At 44.6% G+C, this 17,392-nt stretch overlaps 1 non-coding gene across 1 annotated transcript; it reads right to left on the bottom strand.

Moving 5' to 3' along the window:
• Positions 1-13,923: 13,923 nt before the first annotated feature.
• LOC114108917 (U6 spliceosomal RNA) lies at positions 13,924-14,030 on the bottom strand. Its single transcript, XR_003585643.1, has one exon. It is a non-coding gene; the product is annotated as a U6 spliceosomal RNA (small nuclear RNA).
• Between the last annotated feature and the right edge of the window lie 3,362 nt (positions 14,031-17,392).

Below are 17,392 nucleotides of genomic sequence, written 5' to 3'. Positions count from 1 at the left end.
GCACCTCACCCAGTGATGTTATTTGGGACCTTTCCAAGGCAAGGAGGGAAGATGCTAGAGAATACCTCCCAAGGAGCTCACCAAACCCTGGCCCTCTCTGGGGCTCAGCCTGTCCACCTGGAAACACAGGTCTAATCTGGAAGTCAGAAGACAGAGTGTGGTGAGGAGAGGCGTGGCTCACCCAGGGGCACACGGTGAGCCAGTGATGGAGGTGATCATGCAGCCCAGGCCAGGGCAGGCCTCATTCAGAGGAGGGCTGGGGTGCTTTCAGGGGCTGGTGCTGGAAACCCCCAAGTAGGCCCCTCCAGAGAGGGGAGCCTTGCTGGGTGAAGAGATGCTTAGAGTGGGGAAGGTCCACCCAAACCCTGCCAGGGTGCTATGATGCCTCGGGCCCTCCCTGCCCACCAGACACCCAACCGCTGCTTAAAGGCAAGCAGCCCATTCCTTTGCACCTCACTGCCTCCGAGGGCCACTCCCATCCACTCCCCAGGACAATAAACTCCATGAGGCTCTGTCCAAGGCCCATCTTAATGCCTGTCCACCACGTGTGTACCTTGTCTGATTTTTGTTGGTGTTGATGTATGGCAGAAACCAGCGCAACATCGTAAAGCAATTATCCCCCAACTAAAGAAAGAAATAGACGGTGAAAAGAATAATGCCTGTCCACAGGAAAAAGGAGTTCCCCCTCTGGGGATCTTGGGAGCAGGGGCTCTTCACCATGGATGCCTCCCGCGGCTTAGAGCTCAGCCATCAGCCACAACGTGGAGCCGCTCACCTTCAATCCATGTCTATTGGCTCCCGCATTGAGCAAAGCTTTTTTTCACCTGGCTCTGTGCCAAGCAGAGTCCTTCCCCTCAGGGAACTTCCAGTCTAATCTGGAAGTGAACCCACCCCCAGGAAAAGTCCAGCATTGAACCCCCAGCAGCAGGCAGCCAGCCCATGCCCAGTTCTAAAAGTGAAGTCTGCGGAAATGAGAAAACTTAAAACGTGAGTGGGAGGAAAGCTCAGAAGTGCTAATGGACCGCAGAGGGGCACACAGCTGTTCTTTGACCCTTTCTAGGGCAGCACCCCTCCAGTACTCTTGCCTGGAAAATCCCATGGACGGAGGAGCCTGGTGGGCTGCAGTCCGTGGGGTCGCTAAGAGTCGGACACGACTGAGCGACTTCACTTTCACTTTTCACTTTCATGCATTGGAGAAGGAAATGGCAACCCACTCCAGTGTTCTTGCCTGGAGAATCCCAGAGACAGTGGGCCCCCGTCTATGGGGTCGCACAGAGTCAGACACGACTGAAGTGACTTAGCAGCAGCAGCAGCAGGGCTGCAGAACATGGGTGGCAAGAGAGGGTAAGGCACGGGTAGCACCCAGGGAGAGACAGGGAATGCACTCATTCATTCATTCATTCATTCATTCTTGCAACACAAGAGCAGCTTCTGTGTGCCCGGTCATGTGCGATGCCACTGGGGTTATAGCTATGACTGAGACTCACAGGGTTCCTGCCCTTCTCACAGGCTTCCAGCCCAGGAGTGGAAACAGACTGTGAGCAAAGATGAGACATATACTTCTAAAGTTAGCGCAGTGATACGTGCTTTGCAAGAGAAGCACTAATGCTCCAAATATCTAGCAAGGATTTTGACCCAGGAATGAGTTGAGGTTGCAGGAAGGTCTGCTTTGGGCAGGGTCCTGAAACAGAAGGAATGAGTCAGGTAAGAGGGGAGTGAGGGATGTACCAGGAGAAGGCAAGCACGGTGGGGGAAGGAGAGGATTTGTCGACAGTGTGTAAGAAGTCACCAGCTGGGACTGAATATAAAAAATAAATTAAAAGCATGTCATCCATATATACGGAATTTAGAAAAGATGGTAATGATGACCCTGTATGCGAGACAGCAAAAGAGACACAGAAGTATAGAACTGACTTTTGGACTCTGAGGGAGAGGGAGAGGGTGGGATGATTTGGGAGAATGGCATTGAAACATGTATACTATCATGTAAGAAACGAAGTGCCAGTCTATGTTCGATACAGGATACAGGATGCTTGGGGCTGGTGCATGGGGATGATCCAGAGAGATGATATGGGGTGGGAGGTGGGAGGGGGATTCAGGATTGGGAGCTTGTGTACACCCGTGGTGGATTCATGTCAATGTATGGCAAAACCAATACAGTATTGTAAAGTAAAATAAAGTAAAAATAAAAATAAAAAGAATAAAAATAAAAGCACGTCATCAGCAAGCGATCCCCACCATGGCTATCCCCAGGCTTACTGAGGTCCTTTTGCAAATTCTCTTCCTCGTTGGTCTCGAAAAGAACAAATCAAGCCCGAGAAAATAGTATGGAGGTTTCTCAGAAAATTAAAACTAGAACTACCGTATAAACCAGTAATCCCATTTCTGGGAATATATCCAAACGAAATGAAAACACTGTGTCAAAGAGATATCTGTCCTCCTGTGTTCATGGCAGCATTATTTGCAACAACCAAGACATGGAAACAACCTAGGCATCCCTGACGGACGGATAAAGAAGTGCCACACAAAGACAGAAGCATAGATCGATGGAACGAAAAGAAAGCCCAGAGACGAATCCACGCACCTACGGACACCTTATCTTTGACAAAGGAGGCCAGAATAGACGATGGAGAAAAGACAATCTCTTTAACAAGTGGTGCTGGGAAAACTGGTCAACCACTTGTAAAAGAATGAAACTAGAACACTAACACCACACACAAATAAACTCAAAATGGATGAAACGTCTAAACGTAAGACCAGAAACTATAAAACTGCTAGAGGAGAACATAGGCGAAACACTCTCCAACATAAATCACAGCAGGATCCTCTATGACCCACCTCCCAGAGTATCAGAAATAAAAGCAAAAATCAACAAATGGGACCTAATTAAACTTAAAAGCTTTTGCACAGGAAAACTATAAGCAAGGAAACTATAAGCAAGGTGAAAAGACAGCCTTCAGAATGGGAGAAAATAAGAGCAAACGAAGCAACTGACAAAGAATTAATCTCAGAAATATACAAGCAACTCCTGCAGCTCAATCAGAAAAATAAATGACCCAATCAAAAAATGGGCCAAAGAACCAAACAGACATTTCTCCAAAGACACAGATGGCTAACAAACACATGAAAAGGTGCTCAACATCACTCATTATCAGAGAAATGCTAATCAAAACCACAATGAGGTACCATTTCACACCAGTCAGAATGGCTGCTATCCAAAAGTCTACAAGCAATAAATGCTGGAGAGGGTGTGGAGAAAAGGGAACCGTCTTACACTGTTGGTGGGAATGCAAACTAGTACAGCCACTATGGAGAACAGTGTGGAGATTCCTTAAAAAACTGGAAATAGAACTGCCATACAACCCATTAATCCCACTGCTGGGCATACACACTGAGGAAACCAAAATTGAAAGAGACATGTGTACCCCAATGTTCATCACAGCACTGTTCACAATAGCCAGGACATGGAAGCAACCTAGATGTCCATCAGCAGACGAATGGATAAGAAAGCTGAGGTACATATACACAATGGAGTATTACTCAGCCGTTAAAAAGAATGCATTTGAATCAGTTCTAATGAGGGGGATGAAACTGGAGCCGATTATACAGAGTGAAGTAAGTCAGAAAGAAAAACACCAATACAGTATACTAACGCATATATACGGAATTTAGAAAGATGGTAATGATAACCCTGTATGAGAGACAGCAAAAGAGACACAGATGTATAGAACAGTCTTTTGGACTCTGTGGGAAAGGGCGAGGGTGGGATGATTTGTGAGAACATCATTGAAACATATATATTATCCTATGTGAAACGAATCGCCAGTCCAGGTTCAATGCATGAGCAGGTTGCTCGGGGCTGGCACACTGGGATGACCCAGAGGGATGGGATGGGGAGGTAGGTGGGAGGGGGTTCAGGATGGGGACCACATGTACACCCGTGGCAGATTCATGTCAATGTATGGCAAAACCACTACAATACTGTCAAGTAATTAGCCCCCAATTAAAATAAATTTCAAAAAAGAAGAAGGTGTGATATGCATTACACGATGGAATGTCATTCAGCCATATAAAAAGAAGGAGATCTTGCCATTTGTGACACCATGAATGAACCTTAATGGCATTGTGCTAAATGAAATGTCAGGCATGGGAAAACAATTGCTGTATGATCTCACCTACACTCTAAAAAAAAAGGAAACTCAGAACCGAAGAGTAGAATGGTAGTTGCCAGGGGCCGGGGGTGGAGAAAATGGTGGAGACATTGGTCAAAGGATATAAGTTCTAAGATGAACAAATTCTGGAAATTGAAAGCACAGTTATGGTGATTATAGTTAACAGTATTTTGCTGGAAGTTGCTAAGAGACCTTAAGTGTTCTCATCACACACAAAAAGAAAAAAGAAAAGAAAAAAGGTAACTACGTGAGGTTAGTTAACTTGAAGGTGGTAATCATTTCACAGTGTATACACATATTAAACCATCACATAGTACACCTTTTAAAGTCCTGTGGTACAACCTAACCTTTTTTTTAATTTCCCCTGAACAGATGCTTCCAGAGGAAGAAAGTATGCTGCACCATCTGCCTTCACAGCTGGCCAGAGCTGCTGAGTCACTGCTCATTGGTGAGGATCCTATCCACCTCTCTCCTGCCCTCCCTGTAGCCAACAAAAACCAGGGTCTGGTCTTTTAAAACGACTTTGTTACTAGAACCTCAGAGAAAAAAGTAGGCCAATCAACCTGACGTGGGGAAGATGAGCCTGATGAAGAAAGACAGATGTGAGAGCACGAAGCAGAACCCACCTGAATCCGCACAGGTTCACAACCTCTGGTCAGATTGGGGTCTTCAGTCTGAAAAGCTAGGTGCTCGCAGGTTCACAGCTAAACCTGACTGTTGGAGAAAAATATTCAAATGACTCAGATTGCTAAGCCAGTATCTACCGACGGACAGAGAGACCCAAGATGTGGAGGGTTGCTGCTTTCCTTATTTCATCACTGAGTCGTGTCTGACTCTTTTTGTGAACCGTTGGACTGTAACCCACCAGGTTTCTCTGTCCATGGTATTTCCCAAGCAAGAATACTGGAGTGGGTTGCCATTTCCTTCTCCACGGGATCTTCCCAACCCAGGGATCGAACCAGAGTCTCCCCAGAACCCTGCAAAAAAGGCGGGTTCTTCACCACTGAGCCACCTGGGAAGCCCTTATCATTAAATGGGAATTGTCCCATCTCCTCTTCCTGCCTCCCTTTTCACCGCTCATCTATGCAGGTCTCACAAGAGTCCAACCTACTCCTGCCAGCCAGGAAGGTCCTACCCAGCAGGACCCTCCGTCTCTCACGGGCCAAACTGTGCCACTCCTGAGGACCATGTGGTGGGATGGTCGGCTCCCGAACTCTTGTCCCACAGTAAAGTCGACAGCCTAGGTGGGGAGGCCGTGAGTTTGGGAGGTTGTCTGGGGAGGGGACCCATGTGTCTACCCTGAATCTCAGCTCAGCCATCACCAGCAGCGGACCATGGACAGCTCACAGGCATCTGTGACTCCCATTTGAAGACAGACAAAGGACAGTCAGGCAAAGACTGTCTTATGTACCTAAGAGGTGCAAATGAGATGTGAAGAGGCCTGTTGACAGGGAAAGGGTGAAAGTGAGGGACTGAGGGGGCTACCATGATTTTTCTCTGCTTTACCTTTTCCTGGTTGTAAGCACAGGCGTGAGAATCAGGTTGTTGACTAGTTTAAGTATTAGATTCCTCAGTCTGAAATTACCATGAACTCAGTGGCAAATTCCCACGAAACAGAAATTGGACTTCCCTGGTGGTCCAGTGCTTGAGAGTCCACCTGCCAATGCAGGGGACACAGGTTCGATCCCCGGTCTGAGATTCCACACGCCGCAGGGCAGCTAAGCCTGTGCACCACAACCGCAGAGACCGCGCCCCAGAGCCCGTGAGCCGCTACACGAGAAGCCCACGCCAAACAGCGGGAGAGTGGCCCCCACCTGACGAGTGCAGCCAGGGAGGCCCACGTGCAGCAGTGCAGTAAGTTAAATTGTTTAAACAAATCTGTTCTCTCACTGTTCTGGAAGGCAGAAGTTCAAAATCAGTTTTACTGGCCTGAAATCAGGTGACAACAGGGCCACACTCTTGAGGTTTGAGGGGAAGGTCCTTCCTTGCCTCTGCCAGCTTCCAGTGGCTGCCAGCATTCCTTGCTTGCGGCTACATCACTGAAATCTCTACCCCTGTCTCTTTGGGTGTGTGAGTGGTTAAATACACAGAGCGTAAAACTTACCACCTTAACTGTTTTAAAGTGTATAGTTACTGGCATTCAGTACAGTCACCGTGTTGTTCCACCATCACCACCATCTATCTTCAGAACCTTTTCACTTTCTCAGAATGAAACACTGTGCCCGCTAAACAGTAACTCCCCATTCCCTCTTCCCCCAGCCCCTGGAAATCACCACTGTACTTTCTGTCTCTACGAACTTGACCACTCTAGGGCTCTCGTGTAAATGGAATCACACTGTCTGCCTCCAACTTCGTATTGCCTTCTGCTCTGTGTTTGTCTGCCAAATCTCCCTCTCCCTCTCCTTTACAAAAACATTTGTGATGGCATTTAAGGCCCACCAGAATTATCGAAGATGATGTATCTTTATCTCAAGCTCCTTAACTTAATCACAACTGTTAAGACCCTTCTTCCAAATAAGGTAGCATTGACAGGTTCCAAGGTGAAGACCTGTTACCTCTGGGTGGCCATTATTTGAACCACTGCAATCAGTGATGGTAAAGAAATCTGAATGTGGAAAGCGTTGATGGACCAAGACTGAAGCCCCCTAAAACTGATGTTCCCTGCTGAATTTATAATTCACTTTTCTATCTGAAACTTTATTCTCTTTCTTGTCCAGTCCCTGCTCCCCTAAGGATTAAGGAATATTGAAGAAAAGCTAGCTTAAAACTCAATACTAAAAAAATCTAAGATCATGGCATCTGGTCCTATCACTTCATGACAAACATTAATAGAAAGGGTAAAAAATGGAAGCAGTGACAGATTTTATTTTCTTGGGCTCCAAAATCACTGAGACAGTGACTGCAGCCATGAAAGTAAAAGATGTTTGTTCACTGGAAAGAAATCTTTGACAAATCTAGACAACATATTAAAAATCAGACACATCACTTTGCTGACAAAGGTCCATATAATCAAAGCTATGTTTTCCCAGTAGTCATGTATGGATGTGAGAGCTGGATCATAAAGAGGGCTGAGAGCTGAAATTTGTGAAAAATTTGAAAATTTTTCAAATTGTGGTGCTAGCGAAGACTCGAGAGTCCCTTGGATAGCAAGGAGATCAAACCAGTCAATCCTAAAGGAAATCAACCCTGACTATTCATTGGAAGGACTGATGCTGATGCTGAAACTGAAGCTCCAATACTTTGGCCACCTGATGTGGAGAGCCAACTCATTGGAAAAGACCCTGATGCTGGGCAAGACTGAGGTCAAAAGGAGAAGGGGGTGACAGAGGATGAGATGGTTAGATATCACCACTGACTCAATGGACATGAATCTAAGCAAACTTTAGGAGATAGTGAGGGACAGGGTAGCCTGGCGTGCTGCAGTCCATGAGGTCACAAAGAGTTATATACAACTTAGCAACTGAACAACAACAACAAAGAAAAGAGGGGACTGAAACCAAGCAGGACCCTGCAGGACCTTCCTGAGTACAAGTCCCCATGTCCCCTGCTGCTTGTTTGGTCTTTCTCAAGTTCCAGTGGACTTCCCTAGTAGCCCAGACAGTAGGGAATCTGCCTGCAATGCAGGAAACCCAGGTTTGATCCCTGAGTTGGGAAGATCCTCTGGAGAAGGGAATGACAACCCACTCCAGTATTCTTGCCTGGAAAATTCCATGGACGGAGGAGCGACAGTCAATGGGGGTCGCAAAGAGGCAGACATGACTGAGTAACTAATACTTTCATTTTCACTTCAAGTTCCAAAGAGCAGACATAAGCATCTAACAAGTAGAACAATGGTCAAAGGACTCCTAGTTCCTCCTGAGGAGAGATGGATAACAATCTGATTCATATCTTTGAGTTGTTCTGCAGAAACTAAGACACACACCCCCAGTGGTGATTACACGTTGACCACAAGCACGTGGACCCCAGACTGGCTGGAACCAGAAGGTTGATAAGGAAGATTCCCGAAACATCACCCTGTTACCTCACCACCAATCAGACTAATGTCCATGAGCTGATCCCTCATGGGAGCGCCCTGCAAACCTCCCCTCAATGTTGCCTCCCCTCAATGCTCCCTTGCTGAAAGGTGCTGAGCAGTCCAGGTCTCCCAGCAATAGCCCCCATTCTCCTTGCCTGGTGCCCTGCAAATTGATGCTGCGCTTTGCTTCACCACATTCTGATGAGTCAGTTGCTGAGCTGGGCAAGCAGACCCAAGTTCAGTTTGGTAACATAGCAGGGAGGGGAGGAGGGAGCTGCTGGAGGGGTAAGTCCAGACTCAGGGGTAAATGTCAGAAAGCTGCCAGGAGAAGAGGTGAAGATGAATAGAAGAGTTGGGAGAGGGAACCAGTGAGTTGGCCTCAGCTGTCCACCCCTCTTTCCTGAACTACAGTCTGGGCCCAGGGGGAATAGGGGCAGAATGGAAAGCTGAAAGGGACAAAGTGTTCCTGACTCTCACTCTAAAGCCAAAGTCAACAAGGTGTTGACCCCTTGTGGTCTTCATCCCAGCATCAGAGCCCTGGCTAGGCCTTGACCTTGGGCAAGCATCCTATGTCATCCGAGAATCACCTCTACAGTGGGAGGTGGCAGCTGCATGCACTCAATGCCACTGAATTTTTCACTGTAAAATGGTTAATTTTGTATTACGTAAATTTCACTCCAATCTTTTAAAAACCCATGCACAAGCTACCAAGTCTGGAGATCATAAAAATTCAATTCCCCATGCAGATTATTTCTCCCCAACCTGTTGGCTGATCCTAAAAGTTTGTCCAACAAGTCACTTGAGCAAAATGAAAAGGTGAATTTATTTCTCCATCTAAAGAATTCTCTTTGCCGTCTAATGGCTGGTCCTGATCATCATACACTGAGAAGCTTCATTCATGGATTCATTCATTCAGACTATCCATTGTACGGCAGGTACTGGGGGTCACAAACTTGAATAGGATATAGTCTTTGCAGTGAACACAAGAGTGTAGATATCTATTTGAGGTATGGGTTTCATGTCCTTAAAATGGATACCCAGAAGTGGGATTGCTGAATCACGTAGTATTCTATTTTTAATTTTTTGAATATCTTCCATACTGTTTTTCCATGATGGCTGCACCAATTTACATTCCTACCAACTCCACATCCTTGCCTGTTGTTGTTATCTCTTGTCTTTTTGATGATAGTCATTCTAAGACGTATGAGATGTGGTTTTCATTTGGATTTTCCTGATGATTAGTGATCTTAAGCACCTTTTCATGTACCGATTGACTCCTCAAATATTGTTTGCATTTCTTCCATTTGGGGGGTATTAAATGATAACTGTGTGAAATGATGAATATGTTAATTAATTTGATCATAGTAATCATTTATAATGTATCCATGTACCAAATCATCACATTATACACCTTAAACATATATAGTTTTGTCAGTTACATCTCCACAAAGTGAGTGGGGAAGAAAATACTAACCAAAAAAGTGAAAAAGACACAGATTCTGCCTTGGGGCCCTCCCAGTCCATCAAGGAAAGTTTACATCTGATATGCGTGTGCTGTTCCCTATGCAAGGATGCCTTCTCCCCTGCTCTTCACCTGGCTAACTCTCAATTCTTTATCTCAGCTTAAATTTCTTCCCAGAATCGTCTTGACTTGCACCCTACCCCTAGCCTAAAAGCTCTCTGAGAACCATGTTCTCAGTCCCTGTTCTTGCCCTTCCTGTCCTTGTCTCAATTTTCAATTGACTTTTAGTTGTATAACTATATATCTAGGGTTCCCTCTAGACTATGAGTTTCATGTGGTTAGCCCCAGTATTTCCCAGCCATTCCTGTGCCTAGGACTGGGGCTGAGATATAGTAAATGCTCAATAAGTATTAGCTGGACAAATGAATGAATTAAAATAATGAACACAAAAATTTATAACATGATAGATGATGAGACAAGGTGAGGTAGATCAGGCTTAATTTTGTCCCACTAAAGGATAGAGGGGACAAAAGAAATCGTCGATAAGGGGATATTTACACTGAGTGTTCCGGGAAGAGTTCCTATGGTGCCACAGCTGGGGAATGATTTTGAGATGCGAGAGAACAGTGTGCATATTCAGGGAACGGTAAGTGCTTGTGATCTACTTGTCTGGCCAGAGATAAGGCCAGAGATGTGGGCAGGAACTGGACCACAAGGGACCTTGTGTGGCATACTAAGCATCCTGAAATTTATACTTTATCCCATAGGACACTGGGGAACCAGAGAAGCAAGTGTTCTTGACCTTGGACCCCTCAGAGGTGGGTTTTGAACATCGATGGACTTGTTAAAATTGTACACACAATTCTGCTCAGATTAACTTTTTCTTGGAGAGAGGGCCCATAGCTTTCATCAGATTCTCAGCAAGATCAGTGACTCAAAAAAAGAACAAGAGCTACCATCTTCTCAGGCTGCCTTAACTAAAACAGCCCCACTCCCACCCCAGTTCGAGAATTTCACAGTACTCATAACAAAATTGAAGAAGGCAATGGCACCCCACTCCAGTACTCTTGCCTGGAAAATCCCATGGACAGGGGAGCCTGGTGGGCTGCAGTCCATGGGGTTGCTAAGAGTCGGACACGACTGAGCAACTTCCCTTTCACTTTTCAGTTTCATGCATTGGAGAAGGAAATGGCAACCCACTCCAGTGTTCTTGCCTGGAGAATCCCAGGGACGGGGGAGCCTGGTGGGCTGCCGTCTATGGGGTCGCACAGAGTCGGACATGACTGAAACGACTTAGCAGCATAACAAAATATAAATATCTTGCTGACTTCCTTGCTTTTTTTTTTTTTTTTTGGCTCTCTTCCCCTCTGTGAGAGCAGAGCCATATTTCTTCCTCAGGGTTTATCTCCTGTGCCTAGCACACATGGCCTGGAAGTTACAGAACACAGTGAATATCTGTTGACTAAACAAATCTTACTATAGACGTGGTTTTTTCTAATTGTGGCAAAATACACAGAACATAAATGCCACCATCTTAAGCATTTTTAAGTTCAGTTGCATAAAATACTTTCAGAGCGTTGTGCTACCATCACCACTATCCCCCACAGAACTCCTTTCATCTTGAAAACTAAAGTTCTGTACCTATTATACACTGACTGCCCATCCTCCCACCCCCACCCAGCCCCTGGCAACCACCATTCTACTTTCCATCTCTAAGACCTTGACTACTCTGCTGCTGCTGCTGCTAAGTCACTTCAGTCGTGTCCGACTCTGTGCGACCCCACTGATGGCAGCCCACCAGGCTCCCCTGTCCCTGGGATTCTCCAGGCAAGAACACTGGAGTGGGTTGCCATTTCCTTCTCCAGTGCATGAAAGTGAAAAGTAGGTATCTCGTCTAAGTGGGCTCATACAGTACTGGGCCTTTTACAACTAGTTTATCTCACTTAGCATCCAGGTTGCAGCACGTGTCAGAATTTCCTTCCTTTCTACAGCGGAATAATTTCATTGTTTACGTATAGCACATTTTGCTTATGCACTTATTCATGGACATTTGGGCTGCTTTCACCTCTTAGCCATTGTGACCAATGCTGCTATGAACATGAATGTGTAGATATTTTTAGATCCTTTTTGAAATAAGAGTAATCACTCATTACTCTTGGATGGATGATGGATGGATGAAGAGTGGATGGTCAGGTGGATTAATGCGTGATGGGGGACGGACAGATAAGTTAAAGAGCTCTAAACTGAGTTAGATCTGTTTTCTGTCCTGGCTGTCACACTTGCTACCTGCACGACACACCTGACATCAGAGACACTGGGAAGTGACGGTGACTCCACTGTAACAATGGCAGTACATGCGTGGGTCCCGTCTGACCTCAGTCACTCCAGTCCTGTCTGACTGTTGGCAACTCCGTGGACTGGAGCCTGCCGGGCTTGTCTGTCCATGGGATTTTCCCAGCAAAAATATTGGAGTGGGTTGCCATGCCCTCCTCCGGGAGATCTTCCCAACCCAGGAATTGAACCCCTGTCTCCTGTGTCTCCTGCATTGCTGAGCCACCACAGAAGTCCAGCAATAGCAGTAGTATTGAGTTAAAGGGAATTTTGAAATACTTATAAGGATGAGTAACTCTCTGTGCTATTTCATTATCATAGTTGGCATATAAAAAGATTATGTACGAAACCTGAAGATATTGCTGACTAAGAAGAATGGGATTTCCCAGAGTGATAATCCTGGGACAGAAGAGAGTATTTGAGTTGGGTAAAAATCACACTCAGTATCAAATATTGAACAAATCATAACATCAGTCAAAACAAAAAACAGTCAATGAAAATTCAGGACCTTGAGCTACAGATGATGCTGGCAGTGAATGGATCTAAGGGTCAAAGAAGTATGTGAAAATGAGGAGTGTTCAGAGGACACTTTTGAGGATATCGAGGTCTGCTCTAAACTAGTCCACAGAATTTGTTTATTCATAGTCTAACCATCCACGGCAATTGTAAGAGCCAATCCTAACTGAAAAATGAACAAAAAATACAAATAATTCATACAAAATAAAATACAAATGGCACATAAACATACTAAAAGATAACCAGTCTCTCACTAATAAAGTACATGGAAATCAAGACTACAGTAAGTACTATTTTTTACTTATCATACTGGAAAAAAATCACAAATTGATAATACATTGTGTCATGAGAGAAAACATTTACCCTCACACATTACAGGTGAAAGTACAAATAGATGTCAATTTTAACAGAGTAATTTGAGAATGTCTATCAAAATTATATCAAGAGAATGAGAAGACAAGCCACAGACTGGGAAAGAATATTTGTAAAAGACACATCACACAAAGGACTATTAACCTATACAAAAAACTCTTAAAACTTAACAATAAGAAAATGAACAACTTGATTTGAAAATGGGCAAAAGATCTCAATAGACATCTGTTCAAATATACAGATATCTTCTGACATGCAAATAAGCATGAAGGATGCTCAATGTCACATGTCATTCAGTTCAGTTCAGTTCAGTCGCTCAGTCGTGTCCAACTCTTCGCGACCGCATGAATCGCAGCACGCCAGGCCTCCCTGTCCATCACCAACTCCTGGAGTTCACTCAAACTCACGTCCGTCAAGTCGGTGATGCCATCCAGCCATCTCATCCTCTGTTGTCCCCTTCTCCTCCTGCCCCCAATCCCTCCCAGCATCAGAGTCTTTTCCAATGAGTCAACTCTTCGCATGAGGTGGCCAGAGTACTGGAGTTTCAGCTTTAGCATCATTCCTTCCAAAGAACACCCAGGACTGATCTCCCTTAGAAAGGACTGGTTGGATCTCCTTGCAGTCCAAGGGACTCTCAAGAGTCTTCTCCAACACCACAGTTCAAAAGCATCAATTCTTCAGCGCTCAGTTTCTTCACAGTCTAACTCTCGCATCCATACATGACTACTGGAAAAACCATAGCTTTGACTAGACGGACCTTTCTTGACAAAGTAATGTCTCTGCTTGTGAATATGCTATCTATGTTGGTCATAACTTTCCTTCCAAGGAGCAAGCGTCTTTTAATTTCATGGCTGCAGTCACCATCTGCAGTGATTTTGGAGTCCCCAAAAATAAAATCTGACACTGTTTCCACTGTTTCCCCATCTATTTCCCATGAAGTGATGGGACCAGATGCCATGATATTAGTTTTCTGAAAGTTGAGCTTTAAGCCAACTTTTTAACTCTCCCCTTTCACTTTCTTTTCTTTTTTTAAGTGGCATAAGGATAGACATTTTAAAAATATGGAACGCTTCACGAATTTGCATGTCATCCTTGCACAGGGGCCGTGCTAATCTTCTCTATATTGTTCCAATTTTAGTATATGTGCTGCCAAAACGAGCACTCCTCTTTCACTTTCATCAAGAGGCTTTTGAGTTCCTCTTCACTTTCTGCCATAAGGGTGGTGTCATCTGCATATCTGAGGTTATTGATATTTCTCCTGGCAATCTTGATTCCAGCTTGTGTTTCTTCCAGTACAGCGTTTCTCATGATGTACTCTGCATAGAAGTTCAATAAGCAGGGTGACAATATACAGCCTTGACACACTCCTTTTCCTATTTAGAACCAATCTGTTGTTCCATGTCCAGTTCTAACTGTTGATTCCTGACCTGCATATGGGTTTCTCAAGAGGCAGGTCAAGTGTTCTGGTATTCCCATCTCCTTCAGAATTTTCCACAGTTTATTGTGATCCACACAGTCAAAGGCTTTGGCATAGTCAATTAAGCAGAAATAGATGTTTTTCTGGAACTCTCTTGCTTTTTCCATGATCCAGCGGATGTTGGCAATTTGATCTCTGGTTCCTCTGCCTTTCTAAATGCAGCTTGAACATCTGGAAGTTCATGGTTCACATATTGCTGAAGCCTGGCTTGGAGAATTTTGAGCATTACTTTACTAGCATGTGAGATGAGTGCAATTGTGCGGTAGTTTGAGCATTCTTTGGCATTGCCTTTCTTTGGGATTGGAATGAAAACTGACCTTTTCCAGTCCTGAGGCCACTGCTGCTGCTGCTAAGTCGCTTCAGTCATGTCCAACTCTGTGCGACCCCACAGACGGCAGCCCACCAGGCTCCCCCATCTCTGGGATTCCTCAGGCAAGAACACTGGAGTGGGTTGCCATTTCCTTCTCCAATGCATGAAAGTGAAAAGTGAAAGTGAAGCTACTCACAGAGTTTTCCAAATTTGCTGGCATATTGAGTGCAGCACTTTCACAGCATCATCTTTCAGGATTTGAAATAGCTCACCTAGAATTCCATCACCTCCACTAGCTTTGTTCATAGTGATACTTTCTAAGGCCCACTTGACTTCACATTCCAGGATGTCTGGCTCTAGGTGAGTGATCACACCATCGTGATTATCTTGGTCATGAAGGTCTTTTTTGTACATTTCTTCTGTGTATCCTTGTCACCTCTTCTTAATATCTTCTGCTTCTGTTAGGTCCATAGCATTTCTGTCCTTTATCAAGCCCATCTTTGCATGAAATGTTCCCTTGGTATCTCTAATTTTCTTGAAGAGGTCTCTAGTCTTTACCATTCTGTTGTTTTCCTCTATTTCTTTGCATTGATCACTGAGGAAGGCTTTCTTATCTCTTCTTACTATTCTTTGGAACTCTGCATTCAGATGCTTATATCTTTCCTTTTCTCCTTTGCTTTTCACTTCTCTTCTTTTCATTTGTAAGCCCTCCTCAGACAGCCATTTTGCTTTTTTGCATTTCTTTTCCATGGGGATGGTCTTGATCCCTATCTCCTGTACAATGTCACGAACTTCAGTCCATAGATAGAGTTCATCAGGCACTCTATCTATCAGATCTAGTCCCTTAAATCTATTTCTCACTTCCACTGTATAATCATAAGGGATTTGATTTAGGTCATACCTGAATGATCTAGTGGTTTTCCTACTTTCTTCCATTTAGGTCTGAATTTGGCAATAAGGATTTCATGATCTGAGCCACAGTCAGCTCCCTGTCTTGTTTTTGCTGACTGTATAGAGCTTCTCCATCTTTGGCTGCAAAGAATATAATCAATCTGATTTCGGTGTTGACCATCTGGTGGTGTCCACGTGTAGAGTCTTCTCTTGTGTTGTTGGAAGAGGGTATTTGCTATGACCAGTGCATTCTGTTGGCAAAATTCTATTAGCCTTTGCCCTGCTTCATTCCATATTCCAAGGCCAAATTTTCCTGTTACTCCAGGTGTTTCTTGACTTCCTACTTTTGCATTCCAGTCCCCTAGAATGAAAAGGACATCTTTTTTGGGTGTTAGTTCTAAAAGGTCTTGTAGGTCTTCATAGAACCATTCAACTTCAGCTTCTTCAGTGTTACTGGTGGGGCACAGACTTGGATTACTGTGATACTGAATGGTTTGCCTTGGAAATGAACAGAGATCATTCTGTCGTTTTTGAGACTGCATCCAAGTACTGCATTTCAGACTCTTCTGTTGACCATGATGGCTACTCCATTTTTCTAAGGGATTCCTGCCCACAGTAGTAGATATAATGCTCATCTGAGTTAAATTCACCCATTCCAGTCCATTTTAGTTTGCTGATTCCTAGAATGTCAACGTTCACCCTTGCCATCTCCTGTTTGACCACTTCCAATTTGCCTTGATTCATGGACCTGACATTCCAGGTTCCTATGCAATATTGCTCTTTACAGCATCAGACCTTGCTTCTATCACCAGTCACATCCGCAACGGAGTATTGTTTTTGCTTTGGCTCCATCCCTTCATTCTTTCTGGAGTTATCTCTCCACTGATCTCCAGTAGCATATTGGGCACCTACCGACCTGGGGAGTTCCTTTCAGTATCCTATCATTTTCCCTTCTCATACTGTTCATGGGGTTCTCAAGGCAAGAATACTGAAGTGGTTTGCCATTCCCTTCTCCAGTGGACCACATTCTGTCAGACCTCTCCACCATGACCCGCCCTTCTTGGCTGGCCCCACAGGGTATGGCTTAGTTCCACTGAGTTAGACAAAGCTGTGGTCTGTGTGATTAGATTGACTAGTTTTCTGTGAGTATGGTTTCAGTGTGTCTGCCCTCTGATGCCCTCTTGCAACACATGTCATTAGAGAGTTGCAAATTACAACAATGAGATACCACTACACACCCATAGATAGGGCCAAAATCCAAAATTCTGAGAAAACTAAATGCTGACAAGAATATGGAACATCAAAAGCTCTTATTCATTGCTGATGAGAATGTAAAATGGTGCAGCCACTTTGGAAGGCAGTTTGGTAGTTTCTTGCAAAACAGAACAGTCCTATCATACAATCCAGCAATAGTGCTCCCAGATATTTACTCAATGGAGCTGAAACATGTCTGCATAAAAACCTGCATTCAGATGTTTACAGCATAACTGCCAATACTTGGCAGAAACCAAGATGTACTTTAGTAAGTGAATGGATAAACTGGCCTACATCCAAACAATGGAATATCATTCAGTGATAAAATAAATATTCTATCTAACTAAGAAAAGAACAGGAATGTTAAATGTGTACTAATGAGTGAAAGAAGTCAATCTGAGGACTTTCCTGGATAGGAATCCACCTGACAATGCGGGTGACATGGGTTCAATCCCTGGTCTGGGAAGATCCCACGTGCCTCGGAGCAACTAAGCCCTGGGCCACAACCCCTGAGTTCACGCGCTAGAGCCCATGAGCCACGACTACTAGGCCCATGTACTACAACTACTGAAGCCCGCACACCCAGCGCCTG

The sequence above is a fragment of the Ovis aries genome, chromosome 17 (genome assembly GCF_016772045.2).
Source record: "Ovis aries strain OAR_USU_Benz2616 breed Rambouillet chromosome 17, ARS-UI_Ramb_v3.0, whole genome shotgun sequence".
NCBI classification, from domain to species: domain Eukaryota; kingdom Metazoa; phylum Chordata; class Mammalia; order Artiodactyla; family Bovidae; genus Ovis; species Ovis aries.
This window is presented reverse-complemented; position numbering and strand designations above follow the sequence as displayed.